Source organism: Dermacentor silvarum, chromosome 8 (genome assembly GCF_013339745.2).
Source record: "Dermacentor silvarum isolate Dsil-2018 chromosome 8, BIME_Dsil_1.4, whole genome shotgun sequence".
NCBI classification, from domain to species: domain Eukaryota; kingdom Metazoa; phylum Arthropoda; class Arachnida; order Ixodida; family Ixodidae; genus Dermacentor; species Dermacentor silvarum.
In genome coordinates this window covers 120,684,424-120,697,387 of record NC_051161.1, presented here as the reverse complement: position 1 = coordinate 120,697,387, position 12,964 = coordinate 120,684,424, and the positions used below count along the sequence as shown (strand labels likewise).

Sequence of the window (12,964 nt, the reverse complement as noted above, 5' to 3'; positions counted from 1 at the left end):
TGTATTGAAGATATCGCGTACGGAAAGAATTGTTCATGTGCGCTATCTCTGAAGCGAAATAAGCCAATAATATTGCAGCGTTAGGGCCATCTCTGCTCTTTCTCTAGTTTCTGTGCAATGTTCATAATAAAGTAATGTCGAGTCTTGACAATTGTCGAATAAATACATATGCATATGAGTGCAAACCACTACTGACCGTGAGTGAAAAGCGCTTAGTGGTCAGCGAAGCGGTCACTGCACGCACGTAAGTATTTCACTTGATCAACTGTGCGAATAATTTTTTTTTCGTTGCTGTTATTCTTGAAAGTATGATGCTATTGTCCGCGCGTACCCATGCGAATACCATTTTTTACGTTCTAACTTGCGCGGGCTCATTTAGCGCGTTTCTTCGCCATGCACAGTTAGCGCATTACGGTTCCCGAACTCTCGCACTGGCGCTAGGCCGCGCTGATGAGGTTGACACGTTCATTTTTGCATTCTCTTGCTGCCCAAGCACATAGACAACGCTCAAAGATGGGTGAGCTTGATGCAGCACCACACTGTTGAAGTTATTAACTTTATGGGCAGGGCCGCGCTGGGTGCGTGTGAACGCAGAGACAATGTTTTGGTGGACACAGGGACAGCATACATCTTCCATAGGACGCGATTTTTCCAGATCGGTTCGAAGTGTATTTGCCGACTAGTTCTCACGCAGAGTGCTTCAATTTGTGTTATACCGGTGTCACACGTCCAATTTGGTAGCGATCGAGACCGATCTGGATCAGAATGTTCGACCGCGATTAGCTCCCTTCCGCAGATTGAGCAAAGAAGCCAATCGCGACCAAGAAATTCGACCCAGATCGGCCTCGATCACGATCAAAAGTACGCCGTGTGGCCCCCGTATTAGGCAGTGGAATGAAGTCGTGTTTGAAAGAATAACAAATGTAGCCTCTGCCACTACATACGAGAAAATATTGCATCGAAGAGCTAACAATTCTCGCAACCTATTGGGAAATGTGCCGAAAAAGGTTTACCAAAATGCGTTATTTTACTGATGTGTGCATTGGTTCACATTAGACTGAAATGCCAAGTCCTCAGGTGATGCAGGAAACCGGCGAAGCGTGAACGTACCACATCGCGGCAGTGGTCTCGCGGAGTGCTGTGTTGTGGACACACTTAGTCCCTAAAATCGTTATTTTCCGCTGGTTGTTTGTGCACCCATAAACTGCCGAAAATGTGCCGAAAAGATTTTACCAAAATGCGTTATTTTACTGATATGTGCATTGGTTTACATTAGGCTGAAATGCCAAGTCCTCAGGTGATGCAGGAAACCGGCGAAACGTGAACATATCACATCGGCAGTGGTCTCGCGGAGTGCTGTGTTGTGGACACACTTAGTCCCCAAAATCGTAATTTTCCGCTGGTTGTTTGTGCACCCATAAACTGCCGAAAATGTGCCGAAAAGATTTTACCAAAATGCGTTATTTTACTGATATGTGCATTGGTTTACATTAGGCTGAAATGCCAAGTCCTCAGGTGATGCAGGAAACCGGCGAAACGTGAACATATCACATCGGCAGTGGTCTCGCGGAGTGCTGTGTTGTGGACACACTTAGTCCCCAAAATCGTAATTTTCCGCTGGTTGTTTGTGCACCCATAAACTGCCGAAAATGTGCCGAAAAGATTTTACCAAAATGCGTTATTTTACTGATGTGTGCATTGGTTTACATTAGACTGAAATGCCAAGTCCTCAGGTGATGCAGGAAACCGGCGAAACGTGAACATATCACATCGGCAGTGGTCTCGCGGAGTGCTGTGTTGTGGACACACTTAGTCCCCAAAATCGTTATTTTCCGCTGGTTGTTTGTGCACCCATAAACTGCCGAAAATGTGCCGAAAAGATTTTACCAAAATGCGTTATTTTACTGATATGTGCATTGGTTTACATTAGGCTGAAATGCCAAGTCCTCAGGTGATGCAGGAAACCGGCGAAACGTGAACATATCACATCGGCAGTGGTCTCGCGGAGTGCTGTGTTGTGGACACACTTAGTCCCCAAAATCGTTATTTTCCGCTGGTTGTTTGTGCACCCATAAATTGCCGAAAATGTGCCGAAAAGAGTTTACCAAAATGCGTTATTTTACTGATATGTGCATTGGTTTACATTAGACTGAAATGCCAAGTCCTCAGGTGATGCAGGAAACCGGCGAAACGTGAACATATCACATCGGCAGTGGTCTCGCGGAGTGCTGTGTTGTGGACACACTTAGTCCCCAAAATCGTTATTTTCCGCTGGTTGTTTGTGCACCCATAAACTGCCGAAAATGTGCCGAAAAGATTTTACCAAAATGCGTTATTTTACTGATATGTGCATTGGTTTACATTAGACTGAAATGCCAAGTCCTCAGGTGATGCAGGAAACCGGCGAAACGTGAACATATCACATCGGCAGTGGTCTCGCGGAGTGCTGTGTTGTGGACACACTTAGTCCCCAAAATCGTTATTTTCCGCTGGTTGTTTGTGCACCCATAAACTGCCGAAAATGTGCCGAAAAGATTTTACCAAAATGCGTTATTTTACTGATGTGTGCATTGGTTTACATTAGACTGAAATGCCAAGTCCTCAGGTGATGCAGGAAACCGGCGAAACGTGAACATATCACATCGGCAGTGGTCTCGCGGAGTGCTGTGTTGTGGACACACTTAGTCCCCAAAATCGTTATTTTCCGCTGGTTGTTTGTGCACCCATAAACTGCCGAAAATGTGCCGAAAAGATTTTACCAAAATGCGTTATTTTACTGATGTGTGCATTGGTTTACATTAGACTGAAATGCCAAGTCCTCAGGTGATGCAGGAAACCGGCGAAACGTGAACATATCACATCGGCAGTGGTCTCGCGGAGTGCTGTGTTGTGGACACACTTAGTCCCCAAAATCGTTATTTTCCGCTGGTTGTTTGTGCACCCATAAACTGCCGAAAATGTGCCGAAAAGAGTTTACCAAAATGCGTTATTTTACTGATGTGTGCATTGGTTTACATTAGACTGAAATGCCAAGTCCTCAGGTGATGCAGGAAACCGGCGAAACGTGAACATATCACATCGGCAGTGGTCTCGCGGAGTGCTGTGTTGTGGACACACTTAGTCCCCAAAATCGTTATTTTCCGCTGGTTGTTTGTGCACCCATAAACTGCCGAAAATGTGCCGAAAAGATTTTACCAAAATGCGTTATTTTACTGATGTGTGCATTGGTTTACATTAGACTGAAATGCCAAGTCCTCAGGTGATGCAGGAAACCGGCGAAACGTGAACATATCACATCGGCAGTGGTCTCGCGGAGTGCTGTGTTGTGGACACACTTAGTCCCCAAAATCGTTATTTTCCGCTGGTTGTTTGTGCACCCATAAACTGCCGAAAATGTGCCGAAAAGATTTTACCAAAATGCGTTATTTTACTGATGTGTGCATTGGTTTACATTAGACTGAAATGCCAAGTCCTCAGGTGATGCAGGAAACCGGCGAAACGTGAACATATCACATCGGCAGTGGTCTCGCGGAGTGCTGTGTTGTGGACACACTTAGTCCCCAAAATCGTATTTTCCGCTGGTTGTTTGTGCACCCATAAACTGCCGAAAATGTGCCGAAAAGATTTTACCAAAATGCGTTATTTTACTGATGTGTGCATTGGTTTACATTAGACTGAAATGCCAAGTCCTCAGGTGATGCAGGAAACCGGCGAAACGTGAACATATCACATCGGCAGTGGTCTCGCGGAGTGCTGTGTTGTGGACACACTTAGTCCCCAAAATCGTAATTTTCCGCTGGTTGTTTGTGCACCCATAAACTGCCGAAAATGTGCCGAAAAGAGTTTACCAAAATGCGTTATTTTACTGATGTGTGCATTGGTTTACATTAGACTGAAATGCCAAGTCCTCAGGTGATGCAGGAAACCGGCGAAACGTGAACATATCACATCGGCAGTGGTCTCGCGGAGTGCTGTGTTGTGGACACACTTAGTCCCCAAAATCGTTATTTTCCGCTGGTTGTTTGTGCACCCATAAACTGCCGAAAATGTGCCGAAAAGAGTTTACCAAAATGCGTTATTTTACTGATGTGTGCATTGGTTTACATTAGACTGAAATGCCAAGTCCTCAGGTGATGCAGGAAACCGGCGAAACGTGAACATATCACATCGGCAGTGGTCTCGCGGAGTGCTGTGTTGTGGACACACTTAGTCCCCAAAATCGTAATTTTCCGCTGGTTGTTTGTGCACCCATAAACTGCCGAAAATGTGCCGAAAAGAGTTTACCAAAATGCGTTATTTTACTGATGTGTGCATTGGTTTACATTAGACTGAAATGCCAAGTCCTCAGGTGATGCAGGAAACCGGCGAAACGTGAACATATCACATCGGCAGTGGTCTCGCGGAGTGCTGTGTTGTGGACACACTTAGTCCCCAAAATCGTTATTTTCCGCTGGTTGTTTGTGCACCCATAAACTGCCGAAAATGTGCCGAAAAGAGTTTACCAAAATGCGTTATTTTACTGATGTGTGCATTGGTTTACATTAGACTGAAATGCCAAGTCCTCAGGTGATGCAGGAAACCGGCGAAACGTGAACATATCACATCGGCAGTGGTCTCGCGGAGTGCTGTGTTGTGGACACACTTAGTCCCCAAAATCGTTATTTTCCGCTGGTTGTTTGTGCACCCATAAACTGCCGAAAATGTGCCGAAAAGATTTTACCAAAATGCGTTATTTTACTGATGTGTGCATTGGTTTACATTAGACTGAAATGCCAAGTCCTCAGGTGATGCAGGAAACCGGCGAAACGTGAACATATCACATCGGCAGTGGTCTCGCGGAGTGCTGTGTTGTGGACACACTTAGTCCCCAAAATCGTTATTTTCCGCTGGTTGTTTGTGCACCCATAAACTGCCGAAAATGTGCCGAAAAGAGTTTACCAAAATGCGTTATTTTACTGATGTGTGCATTGGTTTACATTAGACTGAAATGCCAAGTCCTCAGGTGATGCAGGAAACCGGCGAAGCGTGAACGTACCACATCGCGGCAGTGGTCTCGCGGAGTGCGGCGTTGTGGACACATTTAGTCCCCAAAATCGTTATTTTCCGCTGGTTGTTTGTGCACCCATAAACTGCCGAAAATGTGCCGAAAAGATTTTACCAAAATGCGTTATTTTACTGATATGTGCATTGGTTTACATTAGACTGAAATGCCAAGTCCTCAGGTGATGCAGGAAACCGGCGAAGCGTGAACGTACCACATCGCGGCAGTGGTCTCGCGGAGTGCTGTGTTGCGGAAACACTTAGTCCCCAAAATCGTTATTTTCCGCTGGTTGTTTGTGCACCCATAAACTGCACAGTGCTGACCTGTAGCCATTTGATGAGTATATATGCCATTATTTACGAGCGTAAGTCATTCGTGACAAAAATAAACGGAAACATCGAAGGAAAGCTACCACTCCGCAATGCAAGCGCAAGGCAAGCGCACAGTCCAGACCGAACAGGCAACACTGACACATACTCTCCACGCCAGACCATCGGAAGCGCCCTCGTGAAAACGTCTATAGACCTTTTCACAAACCGACGTTTGAGCAGCGCCATTTGCCGACGCAGGCGACGTCTAGCGTCAGAAGACTCAGAACATGTTATGCCGCCGGTTTGGACTGTGCGCCTTACGAGAGAGCAGGCCGGCCGCACTTCGGTTGTGTGATCTTCGCCGCGCATTATTTCGATTGTTTTCTTCCGTTTCGCTTGTCTTGTGCGGCTTGACTTGTTACATGTTTCACGTGCTCGCGTGAGCGCTCAGTGTGGTGTGCCATGGCAACAGCAAGCCCAGGCAGTGCCAGTGGATGTGGTGTTTCGTCGTCGGTAGCGGCGGCAGCCGCGTCTGCTTCGTCGAGACCTGGCGTGATAATCAGCGGTATATTTCATTGTTATTGCTAGGCACATGTGACCGTATCGTCCATTGAATCTGATCACCATTAGGTTTCGCGGTTGAGGGTTGCCTCATTTAGCGGAAGCAGGCGCGTACGTAGCTGTCGGGCAATGCTTAGAACCAGGCGCCGGCGGCCCGACGACGCGTGTCAGTGGTTGGTAGATATGCGGTGGTTACTCCATACGCTTCCGACGCAACTGAACAGCTCAATCATGCAAAATTTATTGGATCTGGTGCGGTGCAGTGTGCTTATAACCAAATGTCAAAACATAAGCGTGGCGATCGAGCAGCGCGGTACCTGCAGCCAACCGATGCGCGACAGTGATCACAGATGCCAGCGCAACTGATACAGCCCAGGTGCTAGATTTTTATTTTTAGTATTTAGTAGTTATTTATTTATGCATACTGTCAATCCCAATAGGGATTATAACACGACTTGTTATAAAGAGATAATTGTTTACCTATTTTTTACGTTAAAATTTGTTTACCTGGAATGGCTTCGCTCACGGTGAACAAGCTTCGCTCACGGTGAACCTTAACGTAGATCGTGCGCGAAGTTTGTATTGAAGATACGGCGTCCGGAAGGAATTGTTCATGTGCGCTATCTCTGAAGCGAAATAAGCCAATAATATTGCAGCGTTAGGGCCATCTCTGCTCTTTCTCTAGTTTCTGTGCAATGTTCATAATAAAGTAATGTCGAGTCTCAACAATTGTCGAATAAATACATATGCATATGAGTGTAAACCACTACTGACCGTGAGTGAAAAGCGCTTAGTGGTCAGCGAAGCGGTCACTGCACGCACGTAAGTATTTCACTTGATAGACTGTGCGAATAATTTTTTTTTCGTTACTGTTATTCTTGCAAGCATGATGCTATTGTCCGCGCGTACCCATGCGAATACCATTTTTTACGTTCTAACTTGCGCGGGCTCACTTAGCGCATTTCTACGCCATGCACAGTTAGCGCATTACGGTTCCCGAACTCTAGCACTGGTGCTAGGTCGCGCTTGAGGAGGTTGACACGTTCGTTTTTGCATTCTCTTGCTGCCCAAGCACATAGACAACGCTCAAAGATGGGTGAGATCGATGCAGCACCACACTGTTGAAGTTATTAACTTTATGGGCAGGGCCGCGAAGGGTGCGTGTGAACGCAGAGACAATGTTTTGGTAGACACAGGGTCTGCATACATCTTCCATAGGACACGATTTTTCCAGATAGTTGCGAAGTGTATTTACCGACTAGTTCTCTCGCAGAGTGCTTCAATTTGTCTTATACCGGTGTCACACGGCCACTTTTGATAGCGATCGAGAACGATCTGGATCGGAATGTTCGACCGCGATTGGCTCCCTTCCGCAGATTGAGCAAAGAAGCCAATCGCGACCAAGAAATTTAACCCAGATGGGCCTCGATCACGATCAAAAGTGCGCCGCGTGGCCCCCGTATTAGGCACTGGAATGAAGTCGTGTTTGAAAGAATAACAAATGCAGCCTCTGCCACTACATACGAGAAAATATTGCATCGAAGAGCTGACAATTCTCGCAACCTATTGGGAAATGTGCCGAAAAAGGTTTACCAAAATGCGTTATTTTACTGATGTGTGCATTGGTTCACATTAGACTGGAATGCCAAGTCCTCAGGTGATGCAGGAAACCGGCGAAACGTGAACATATCACATCGGCAGTGGTCTCGCGGAGTGCTGTGTTGTGGACACACTTAGTCCCCAAAATTGTTATTTTCCGCTGGTTGTTTGTGCACCCATAAACTGCACAGTGCTGGCCTGTAGCCTTTTGATGAGTATATATGTCATTATTTACGAGCGTAAGTCATTCGTGACAAAAATAAACGGAAACATCGAAGGAAAGCTACCACTCCGCAATGCAAGCGCAAGGCAAGCTCACAGTCCAGACCGAACAGGCAACACTGACACATACTCTCCACGCCAGACCGTCGGAAGCGCCCTCGTGAAAACGTCTATAGTGCCTAGAATATACTGGCTAGTGTGCCGAGGGCGGACTTGGAGAAGGCCCCGACTTTGATGATTTGCGGCGGCGCCCGCTTGGGTGCGCTGCTGTGCGAGTGGGTGCATCTGCGTTCAATCCGCGCGCTCCCCAAGCGCTGTGAGGCTTTCAGTAAGCCGAGCAGCGCGAAGGAAACTTTTACTTTTTCCTTGTATTTGGAGCGTTCTTTACAAAACGCTTTGTTCGATAAGAACTACGTGATTTCCTTCACAGTGCATGCATTTTCCAATACCAAATTATACATTAAAAAAATAAATTATGGGGTTTTATTGGCCAAAACCACGATCTGATTATGAGGCACGCCGTAGTGGGGGACTCCGGAAATTTGGACCACCTGGGGCTCTTTAGCGTGCACCTAAATCTAAGTACACTGGTGTTTTCGCATTTCGCCCCCATCGAAATGCGGTTGCAATACCAAATATAGATCACTTTGTGACGCTCCCACCCGCAAGAAACTCAACTTGTCAGTAACCACCCAACCGATTATTTTTATTTACTTTGCTCTTGAGAGCAAGAAATATCGCAGAAAGTCCAAGAACCCTTACCACATAGCCTTCATTCGACCAGACTTCAAGTGAAAACAAAGAATGACAACAATGTCAAGCAATAACCTGACACTAAAGCAAGGTCTGAGATTCGGAAGAGCCTTGTTACGCTGGAAATCAGAAGTTGCAATCGAAAAAGATATGGCAGTGAAATTTAAAGCGACACCCTCGATTTGTTTTAAATAAACATTGATATTTGAAAATGCCTCTAAAGGGATGTCTTTGTTGAAGACAAATAATGAACAACTTAATGAAAATTCTACTTATTACAGCAATAAAAAAAACTACACAGAACTTATATTAGCTTTTCAAAAACTGTCATAATGACATACCTTAAGGTAATAATATTGCCGTTTCAAATTTTAGGGCACCTGTTGTGCTTACAATGAACGCACAACATTAAAATCTAACATTTTCTTATATCTGCTACTTTAAATTGTTTCTCATGAAGGGCTTAACCCACAATACTACAACCACAATTTATCATACCTCAACCGATCGCAAGAGCTCCCTCATAATTCAACTAACCCACTTACCAGATAGCTCAGTGAGATGTTAATAACTGAAGCACTGTATTCAACGCAGCACGTAAAGGCTAGTATGCCCAAAGCATGCAACCGGTTTCTCATTTTGCATCCTGAATAAACAAGCTACTTCTAACAAAGCTGTATTTTACACCACTGCTTAGGGGCTCTGTCCCAAAGAGTCGGGCCAGTGGTAAGTGTATGAATTAGATATAGGGATATGTGGGAACTATAAAAATTATAAAAAAATATGAAAACGAAAATTGGGGCAAGTTTGCATTTGCTGCAGACATCAAACGCAAATTAATTTGCAGAACATCGAACACAATAATAGAACAAATCAGGTAGTACAGAAAGGGGTCAAACCAGAATTATACACACTTCACGCTACTGGCAGCGGCGCAACTTAACGAATTTTTGTCGCTGCCTTTGACCTTCTCTTTCCTTGTTCAGGCCCTTAACAAAAAATGTGAACCTTAACAAGACATAGAATTTGACCACTTCGGACAAATTTTCTTTTTCATGGCTAGAGGAGCCAAGGTGCGGCAGTGAGGGTGAAAGTAGGCACTTAGCGAAATCGAGCAAACTCTCTTCATGCAGAATGTTCTTGCTAAAGAAGACGGTGAATTCGTCCTCGATTAGCTTAACGGCAGTGGAGAGGGCAGAACTAGGATAAACAAGCCCACCATTGTCAAAATGAGCGGTAAAGTGAGAGCTTTCATCCATGTTTGCATCATTTGGTGTCACACAAAGGCAAGATGCGCACTGTGCGCATGCATTTTTTGCGACTGTTTTTCTCGCCACATAGCCGGCAGCATAGTAGATCAAGGCAGCGTTACTTTTCCTTTCTACGTACCCGGCATGATCATTCTTGAACAGAACACTGTCAATGGCCTCCTCAACTTCATCAACCTTTCCATGGTCAAATAACTCATCAATAATGTTCAAAAGTGGTAGTGCCCCGGTGATAGACTGTGATGTAGGTGCTTCGCTCAACAGTGCTTTGATAACATCTGGTGAGCAGTTTGTTCCTCTCGGTGGTTTTGCAAGGTTGTAAAACGACATTAAGTTAAGTTACCAGAAACTGTGACACGGTAGGGTGGTCATTACAACCGGATGACTGCCTTATAATGCCGAAAACATTTTCCAATTTGTCTTGACTTAGACGCGACGTGAAGAGGTAGTTGTACCCTACAGTGGAGCTAAGATAAGATAGCAAGTCTAACGTACTTCTGATCGTAACCCTTAGCCCACAAGCCATGTTGTCAGTGAGCAATCCGCCCCCAGCTGGTTCCGCGTGCGGCTCCCATGCGTTTAGGTAATCTAAGAAATCTGCTAGGAACATTTAGTCTGCATTACCAGGCTTCAGAGCCTTTTGGCTCGTCCTTGAGGTCATTATGCGGATAAGCCGGTTCATTCGCTTGATGAATTCCTCTGTTGGTTGCACACTTGTGTACGTGGAATGTATACGTTTTCTGTGCACATAGAGTCCTTTGATCACCTGATCACCAAAAAGTTGGAACGCTAAATCTACTCTAATTTTTTCAAAAGAATTCGGCTTCAGGTGTGCAGTCGTTATGTTGGGCATAGCTTTCAGTGTAACATTGTCACGGTCCGACTCCCAGGCTGTCTCGATAATACCACTGTGAACGTGGCCAGATGGGGTCAGGTAGCCCTTGGACACAAATCCATTCCGCGCATTTTTCAAAAGGTGTGGAAAGTCTGAGACCAAGAAAAGTTGTCTTTTAGGGTCCACAGGGTGTTTCGTACTGCTTCTCAGATGAACAGCAGAACCTGTTAAAAACATATTTTGTGCATTAGTTAAGTACGAAATGATGCGAGAACGGAAGTTTTTAAAAGCCAGCAACACATACTTAAAAGTTATGTAGGTGAAGCCTAGATAGTGTCTGAGTGTAATAGAGTAGCACATTTTTTATATTTACTACGACAGGATATCAAGCTTTAAGCTTTTGAATATATTAGTAGGAAAACAGAAAATACACACTTTACTATTATGAATCCATTGCCGCCTACATTTTAAGAAGTTCCAATTATACAATAAATGAAGAGAACTTGTTAGACAACTATATATGTGGAAATTTCAAGCAACTAAAATTTTGCTTTTAGGACGTTCATTATGCCTACACACAGGCTGACAGTATTAGTAAATGAGCAAAATTAATAATTTGCCACATCCACATGCAAGATCCGCCACATGCTTCTGTTCCAGCTTGCGCCGTCACAAGTCACGGAGTCGACATACAAGCCTGCTTGTTCAGCCAGGACGGTGCATTCGACTATAATTTTTGCCAGCGTGGCTGCTTTTAAATTGCCTTTCGAGGCAAAAACGCCAAGGATTTGTGTCCAGCTCCCTGAAAAATGGACGGGACCAATGATAGTGTGAGATAACCATGTTGTTGATGTCATGAGTTTGACAGCAGACTCTGCTAAAACAACTTACCGGTGTAGGGTTGAAACAGCACAACCATCCCGTGGTCTGCAAGCACACCCTTGTGGTCACTGGCCGTGTGATCCCCAAGATCCACGAAGCCTTCAATGTTACCTGAATTGTTACAAAAAGCATCATTACACATCATGCGGAACGTAAGCTGTCATAATGCAGCAAATAAAATGCAATCTTGCTTTTTTATCTGAATTGTAGAAATAATGTAAAGCTACAAGAATGACTTGTTGGAAGCAGTTTTGAAACTCACCGGCTGCCTTCACATTGAGATGTTCCGAAAGTTTAATCTCGTCCACAAGCAGGCCCCCATGGCGGCTGAAGGTGTCCATGCTTTTGGTCTTTTCGCTTAAAGCCGCAAAAACCTTGGTGTTCAGACCAAAACCACCCTTGAATCGCTGCAGATACTTCTGCAAGCAACTTCGCCCAGGCAGAATCATAATGCTTTGCTTCCGAAGGTGCTCGTAGAGCTTTGGGCTCCGCATTCTCATTAGCAAACATTAGACAAGCCACTCATCACCTTTAAGAGATTTTCGTCTTGCAGCCAGGAAACAAGTTCTCACAGCTAGCTGCTGCTTCTTCGGGAGTGACTGTATTTTTGCCTCAAGAGCTTCTTCGCTCAATGCATTGTTTTGCTCCTTCATTTGAGTCACCTGCTGCTGAACATTGGCCAGGCTTTTCTTTGTCCTTCTCAAAGCACGAGAAATATTCTTGAGCTTTTTTTTTGTCATTGCAAGGATCACTTGTCGTTTTTCTTCTGTACATGTTGTTCTGCGAGAGCTTTCGTAAATATATGCAGTGGAAGCATGAGTTTCCTTTGGCATCGGTGGTCAGCAAGCATTTCTCTGCAAAGTACATACTTCTGTATGAAGTGTGCTTGCCTGCAACAGGTATCATGCCACATCCATTGCAAAGGTCAGGCAGAGAAACTTCTTTGATCAATGCTATGCCTCATGGCGGGCTGTGAGCACACGCTTTTCCTTTTCCCTTCTTCGGAAGTGAATTGTGGCAATTACAGAAACGTGCTCACGCAACGGTTTCCCAAATGTCACCATTCTTTCGATGAATAGCTTAGAGAAGTCACCGGCTTCAGTCTCGCAACAGGCATGAGTTAAAGTGTCATTTGACGCAGCAGGCAACTTTATCTATGTCACCGGAATCAGAACTCCATCGAACGGGTGCTGAACATCACTTGGGCACGGCGACTGCGGTATGACGGTATGGCTGCTCGGAATCGGAACGCTTCTGGAGTTCCTCCGATGCACCTCCACGTGCGACGCAATGAGAGTGAACGCGCGTCTCGTCATCGTCGACTGCAGAACACAACTCGGGATCCGCCAGCTCGACATTTCTCTTCCGTTGTTTAGGTGCCGGTCCTTGGTCGCAAAGATTTCGCACCTTCCTTTTCACCGTCTTCTTAGGCACAAGATGCGTTGGGTAATTTTCGAATACTGTAGGAACAGCATCGGGCTTCAGACGTGGC

General features: G+C 45.2%; 1 long non-coding RNA gene across 1 annotated transcript; it reads left to right on the top strand.

Annotated features, from left to right (window-relative positions):
* The first annotated feature begins 724 nt into the window (after positions 1-724).
* LOC125947342 (uncharacterized) lies at positions 725-7,908 on the top strand. Its single transcript, XR_007468196.1, has 3 exons — positions 725-1,077; positions 4,785-5,356; positions 7,704-7,908. It is a non-coding gene; the product is annotated as an uncharacterized LOC125947342 (long non-coding RNA).
* The last annotated feature ends 5,056 nt before the right edge of the window (positions 7,909-12,964 follow it).